Below are 7,917 nucleotides of genomic sequence, written 5' to 3' on the forward strand. Positions count from 1 at the left end.
CCGCCTGCCTTTGGCCGCGGTCGCCCTTGCCCGGCCACGTCCTCTATCGCCCCTGGCCGCCGGCGCCCCAGCGCCCGCCCGCCCAGCTCGCCTCGTCGTGCGGGCGCACACCCGCGCCCGGTAACCCCCTTCGCCCGTTAACTGCGTGGCCCCCTGGGCCACTGGCCTATGGGCCCCACGCCCCTTTTCTGAAAACAAAAGAAAAGAGAATTAAAAATAATGTTAATAAAATAAATAAATAATTAAATTAATTAAATTAATTAATTAATTAATTAATTAATTAATTAAGTTAATTAATCTAATTAACTAGTTAGTCTAATTACATAGCAATTAGATTAGTTAAACCCTAATTAGACTAAACAGTCAATGACAAACGGGACCCACACGTCAGTTGACCAGTCAACTCCCCTGTTGACTGCTGTTGTCATGCTGACGTCAGCAAACACTATTCTGGATAATGTTGAATTAAAATAATTAAATTAAATCCTAAAAATGATTTAAATCTTTTAAAATTAATATAAAATAAACCGTAGCTCAGATGGAAATACTTTGTACATGAAAGTTACTCAGAACGACGAGACGAATCCGGATACGCAGTCCGTTCGTCCACCACACCTCCCTAACCTATCGAACTCGCAACTTTCCCCCTCCGGTCCGTCTGTCCGAAAATGCAAAACAGCGGGAATACTTTCCCGGATGTTCCCCCCTTCACCGGTATCACCTCATACCGCATTAGAACACGTCTAGCTCTGCTTGTTGTCTTGTTATGCACTTGCTTGCTATGTATTTACTGTTTCTCCCCCCTCTTCTCTTTGGTAGACCCCGTGACGATGCTGATGCCCCTGTGGTCGACTACGTCACCGACGACCCCTCTCTCTTGTCTGAGCAACCAGGCAAGCCCCCCCTTGATCACCAGATATCGCCTATTCTTCTCTATACTGCTTGCATTAGAGTAGTGTAGCATGTTATTGCTTTCCGTTAATCCTATCCTGATGCATAGCCTGTCATTCTTGCTACAGTTGTTACCCTTACCTGCTATCCTACTGCTTAGTATAGGATGCTAGTGTTCCATCAGTGGCCCTACACTCTTGTCCGTCTGCCATGCTATACTACTGGGCCGTGATCACTTTGGGAGGTGATCACGGGTATATATTATATACATTATATACATGACACATGTGGTGACTAAAGTCGGGTCGGCTCGAGGAGTACCCGCAAGTGATTCTGATGAGGGGGCTGAAAGGACAGGTGGCTCCACCCCGGTAGAGGTGGGCCTGGGTTCCTGACGGCCCCCGACTATTACATTATGGCGGAGCGACAGGGCAGGTTGAGACCGCCTAGGTGAGAGGTGGGCCTGGCCCTGGTCGGCGTTCGCGGATACTTAACACGCTTAACGAGATCTTGGTATTTGATCTGAGTCTGGCCATTTGGTCTATACGCACTAGCCATCTACGCGGGAGTAGTTATGGGAATCCCGGCGTCATGGTATCAGCCGAAGCCTTCGTGACGTCAGCGACTGAGCGGCGCGCGCCGGATTGGACTGGAACGCCACTAGGCTAGGTCTGCTTCCGGCCGCGTACGCAACGTGCAGGTGTGCATAGGGTGATGGGCCCAGACCCCTGCGCGCTTAGGATTAGACCGGCGTGCTGACCGCTCTGTTGTGCTTAGGTGGGGCTGTGACGTGTTGATCTTACGAGGCCGGGCATGACCCAGAAAAGTGTGTCCGGCCAAATGGGATCGAGCGTGTTGGGTTATGTGGTGCACCCCTGCAGGGAAGTTTATCTATTCGAATAGCTGTGTCCCTCGGTAAAAGGACGACCCGGAGTTGTACCTTGACCTTATGACAACTAGAACTGGATACATAATAAAACACACCCTTCCAAGTGCCAGATATAACCCGGTGATTGCTCTCTAACAGGGCGACGAGGAGGGGATCGCCGGGTAGGATTATGCTATGCGATGCTACTTGGAGGACTTCAATCTACTCTCTTCTACATGCTGCAAGATGGAGATGGCCAGAAGCGTAGTCTTCGACAGGATTAGCTATCCCCCTCTTATTCTGGCATTCTGCAGTTCAGTCCACTGATATGCCCCTTTACACATATACACATGCATATGTAGTGTAGCTCCTTGCTTGCGAGTACTTTGGATGAGTACTCACGGTTGCTTTTCTCCCTCTTTTCCCCTTTCTATACCTGATTGTCGCAACCAGATGCTGGAGTCCAGGAGCTAGAGATCCCGAGGATGATTCTACATGGAGTTCGGCTTCGAGGAGTAGTTAGGAGGTCCCAGGCAGGAGGCCTTGCCTTTTCGATCGTTGCTACTTTTGTGCTAGCCTTCTTAAGGCAAACTTGTTTAACTTATGTCTGTACTCAGATATTGTTGCTTCCGCTGACTCGTCTATGATCGAGCAATTGTATTCGAGCCCTCGAGGCCCCTGGCTTGTATTATGATGCTTGTATGACTTATTTATGTTGTAGAGTTGTGTTGTGATATCTTCCCGTGAGTCCCTGATCTTGATCGTACACATTTGCGTGCATGATTAGTGTACGGTCAAATCGGGGGCGTCACAGATTTTGAGTTGATTCTTTTTGTATAATATTAATAGACAAATTACTCACGTCCACCAATTTATTTCATAATTTTTGGAGTAGCATAACTATGGTTTCTGTTCAGATCATTACAGACTGTTCTGTTTCTGACAGATTCTGTTTTCATTGCATAGTTTGCTTGTTTTCTTGTTTCTATGGCTTATACTTCTCAATATAAAATATAGAAATGATATGGTACAGTAGGCATTGTGTGAGAACAATTATGAACCTTGTCTTTGGCAGTACCAAAGTGAATGGTTTACTCTTTACCATACTAACATCTCACGAAGTTCCGTTAAGTTTTGTGTGATTGAAGTTTTCAAGCTTTGGGTGAGTTATCGATATGAGGAGAATAAGGAATGGAAAGACCCTAAGCTTGGGGATGCCCAAGGCACCCGAAGGTAATATTCAAGGAACACTCAAGCGCCTAAGCTTGGGGATGCCTCGGAAGGCATCCCCTCTTTCGTCTTCAAAACTATCGGTATACCTTACTCGGAGCTATATTTTTATTCGTCACATGATATGTGTTTTGCTTGGAGCATATTTTCAATTTTACTTGCTGTTTGAATAAAATCATTGGATATTAAATCTTGAATGAAAAGGAAATCCTCCCATGGCTAGTTAATAATTTGACTACTCAATGTTCTTCACTTATATCTTTTTGGAGTAGTTTGTCATTTACTCACGTGCTTCACGTATATCCTATGAGTAAATGGTTGAATGAATTGAATATCATAAATCTGAATTTATATACATTTCATATGCTTATAACATGGGGAGTAATGACTTCACACATAATAAGTATAGGTAGTAAACTTATTGAAAGTTAGCAATGCAGGATTGGTCACTTGAACAATTCATGAAAGAATATTGAAGGAAGAGAGATTTCACATATAAATATACTATCTTGGACATCTTTTGTAATTGTGAGCACTCATTAAAATATGACATGCTAAAAAGTTGATGTTGGACAAGGAAGACAACTTAATGGGTTATGTTTTCCTATATCTAAAACGTTATCTTGTCTTGGATCATCCAACATGTTGAGCTTGCCTTTCCCTCTGATGCTAGCCAAATTCTTTGCACCAAGTAGAGATACTACTTGTGCTTCCAAACATTCCTTAACCCAGTTTTGCCATGAGAGTCCACCATACCTACCTATGGATTGAGTAAGATCCTTCAAGTAAGTTGTAATTGGTGCATGCAATAAAAAATTGCTCCTTAAATATGTATGATCTATTAGTGCGAAGAAAATAAGCTTTATACAAACTTGTGATAAGGAAGAAATAAAAGCGACGGACTGCATAATAAAGGTCTTTATCACAAGCGGCAATATAAAGTGATGTTCTTTTGCATTAAGATTTTGTGCATCCGACCATAAAAGCGCATGATAACCTCTGCTTCCCTCTGCGAAGGGCCTATCTTTTACTTTTACCTTCTACCCTTATACAAGAGTCATGGTGATTTTCACCTTTCCTTTTTACACTTTTTCCTTTGGCAAGCACTTTGTGTTGGAGCGATCCAGATATATATATCCACTTGGATGTAGGTTTTCATAAAGTATTGTTGTTTACATTACCCTTGAGGTAAAAGGTTGGGAGGCGAAACTATAAGCCCCTATCTTTCTCTGTGTCCGATTAAAACTTTGAACCCATAAATATCACGTGAGTGTTAGCAATTGTGAAAGACTATATGATAGTTAAGTATGTGGGATTTGCTAAATCAAAGCTCTTACATAGACCCTTCCTGAAAATAAGATGAATTGCAATTGTTTGATGACTGTGAACATAGTTTGTTAGTTTTCAACAAATTTATGGTCTATACTTTAACATGTGAATAGCTTGTTACTTGATCATGAGAATTTTTATGAGATGAGCTACTGTTATGACATATAATGATGCTAGAAAAGGTGATTGAAATTATCATTGATCAAACGTGTGCACCTACTAGCATTCACACTTCATAAATTATTTCTTTTATCATTTACCTACTCGAGGACGAGCAGGAATTAAGCTTGGGGATGCTTGATACGTCTCCAACGTATCTATAATTTATGAAGTATTCATGCTATTATATTATCCATCTTAGATGTTTTATATGCATTTATATGCTATTTTATATGATTTTTGGGACTGACCTATTAACCTAGAGCCCAGTGCCAGTTTTTGTTTTTTCCTTGTTTTTGAGTTTTAGAGAAAAGGAATACCAAACGGAGTCCAATTGATGTGCCAATTTTTGACGATTTTTTATGGACCGGAAGAAGCCCACGGAGCATCAGAGATGGACCAGAAGAGTCCTAAGCCGTCCACGAGGGTGGAGGGCACGCCCTACCCCCTGGGTGTGCCCCCTATCTCGTGGACGACTCGGAGACCCCCCTGACGTGAAACCGACGTAGAAAATCTCTATAAATATAGAAACCCCCAGAAAATAACCTAGATCGAAAGTTCCGCCACCGCAAGCCTCTGTAGCGACGAGAAATCAATCTAGGCCCTCTCTGGCACCCTGCCGGAGGGGGCCATCATCACCGGAGGCCATGGAGGAGGATCCCGGAGAGGCCATCATCGCCAGGAAGGCCAAGGACCAGAGGGAGAACCTCTCCCCATCTAGGGCGATGCCATGGAGGAGGAAGCACAAGGGGGAGAACCTCTCCTCCTCTCTCTCGGTGGCGTCGGAGTGCCATCGGGAGGGTAATCATCGCCGCGGTGATCGTCTTCATCAACATCACCATCCTCAACTCTTTCACGCGGTCCACTCTCCTGCACCCCGCTGTAATCCCTACTTGAAAATGGTGCTTTATGCCACATATTATGATCCAATGATGTGTTGCCATCCTATGATGTTTTGAGTAGATATCCTTTGTCTTTGGGTTGATTGATGATCTAGATTGGTACGAGTTGTATGTTTTATTTTGGTGCTGTCCTATTGTGCCCTCCGTGTCGCACAAGCGTGAGGTTCCCGCTGTAGGGTGTTGCAATACATTCATGATTCGCTTATAGTGGGTTGCTTGAGTGACAGAAGCATAAACCCGAGTAAGGGGGTTGTTGCGTATGGGATAAAGGGGACTTGATGCTTTAATGCTATGGTTGGGTTTTACCTTAATGATCTTTAGTAGTTGTGGATGCTTGATAGAGTTCCAATCGTAAGTGCATATGATCCAAGAAGAGAAAGTATGTTAGCTTATGCCTCTCCCTCATATGAAATTGCAATGACGACTACCGGTCTTGTTAACAATTGCCTAGGATAATTCCGCACACCGACCCATCATTATTCCACACTCCTATTTATAATATTTAGTAATATATTCTAACTTTATGATAACATCACCTACTTTTTTGTTTTAGCTCTCCGATATCATGCAAAGTTATCCTCTTCATACCCACAACGTAGTTTTATTTCTCGTTTCTAGTTGGAAGCAAACATTTGGTGTACGTAGAGTCATATCAGTGGCACATAGGACTTGAGAGAATATTGATCTTACCTTTAGCTCCTTGTGGGTTCAACACTCCATACTTATCACTTCCACCATTGGGAACTTCTACGATGATTCCCTGCACTTGTGGATTATCACACACCAGATGAAGCAATTCATGGCAAAGAGACTGATAAGTAGCGCAAGACGTGCATGCAGTGGATCAGACCGCAAATGGGCATATGAATGGAGGGAATACATATATGTGACTCCAAAATAGATGAAGGAATACGCTGTGAAGCCTCCATGCGAGAGGCCACTGCTAGCTCAAGCTCAAGAGGCTGATCCTACAAGCATCAGAAGGGGTGAAGAATTCCCCAAAGAATGGGCGAAATATCAAGCTAAGTTGCAGAAGTAGGCCCAGAAGGCAGTTGAGAATTCAACAGAGCCACAAAGGCTTTAGCTTAAGCTGGTGCCAGCACCAGTGCTAGTGCACCGAAGAAATCTATGCCCAAGAAGGCCGGCTCATAAGCCAAAGCCTTCAGTACCAAAGCCCTCAGTGGCTAAGCGTTCTTCTTCAAAGGCCTCTGCTTCCAAGACTGCTGCGCATTCTTCAGTGCCTCCACCTGCCACAAGTTCCTAAGTGGCTGCAACAAGAGCTTCAATGCTGATCATGCTCGCATCTTGCCAGCGCATCAAAGGATTTTCAACAACCACAATTGCTACATCAAGTGCCTCAGCTAGTGGGCATATTTCTTAAAACACGCCCAAGCTGAAGACAAAGGCCACAACAGGTTGTGGTGTCATGCCAAGCCCAAAGTGCAAGGTTGTAGTGCCTCAAGCTGATGAACATGGCATGGCTGATGAAGATGAACTCGTTGAGTTCCTCGGAAGAAAACATGAACATGCTACTATTGCTAAGAATTCTGCAACCCCTCTGATGCTTGATCCGAAGAAGATTGTAGACTTCGTTGAGATATGGGTCAAGAAGCCAGATACTCCTCTTGATGACCTCAACTTGCCTCCTGGTCCAAGCCATGTACTTTCCGCGTTCATCATAAATGAAAAGCACAAGATAACACAAGCCAAGCTTGTGAAGAAACAACAATAATAGAAAGTGAAGGAGCTGATGAGAAACATGCTCACAATGTCTCCACGGCAATTGATTACCGTGCAATCAGAAATTCAACAGCTGTCGGAAGAATATGAGTGCCAAGCAAATCACTATTGTGGCGTTCATGACAGATTCATCACGGCCAGCAATCAAGTGGTTGATGATCAAAACAGGTGGGAGGCTGCCAAGCTTGGTACATCACCTCCCTCAAGTTCTTCGGCTCCCCAACAAACCAGTCAGGCCAGTGGGATTGTGCCTTTGCCTCCTCCTCAAGAGCAAGCCAGTGCAATTGACGAAGTTGCGCCTGAAGAAATTGCCAGGGCGACTGCATCAGTCATGCCTGAAGAAACTGCTCTAGCAAGTTCCTTAGCTGTAGTGCCACCTAAGTCTTCATCTTTGAAGCTTATCACCCTTCTGCATCAGAAGCAATGAAGACAAAGGCTGTTGAGAAAGAAGCAAAGAAGAGAAAAGCTTCTGGTCCTCCGACAACTGAACCAGAAAAGAAAGTGAAGACAACTCCATTGTCTTCAGTTGTGCATATTGATGCTAATCCAATTTCCTCAACACCCCCTATTCGCACTGCTGAAGATCTTCAGATCGTTCCATATGGGTGGAGTATGTCATTCCTCCAGCTGATGAAAATGAAGAAGATGATACCCACTCTACTGCTACCACAGAGCAGGTGGATGAAGAGATTGAAGTTGAAGTTGATGCTTCACTTAATCAAGTATCATCGCAGAAGCCACAATCAATCCCGATGCATGAAGAAACCGATGCTTCATCTGGAAGCAGTGAAGAAACTA

The sequence above is a fragment of the Triticum aestivum genome, chromosome 3D (genome assembly GCF_018294505.1).
Source record: "Triticum aestivum cultivar Chinese Spring chromosome 3D, IWGSC CS RefSeq v2.1, whole genome shotgun sequence".
Taxonomy (NCBI): Eukaryota; Viridiplantae; Streptophyta; class Magnoliopsida; order Poales; family Poaceae; genus Triticum; species Triticum aestivum.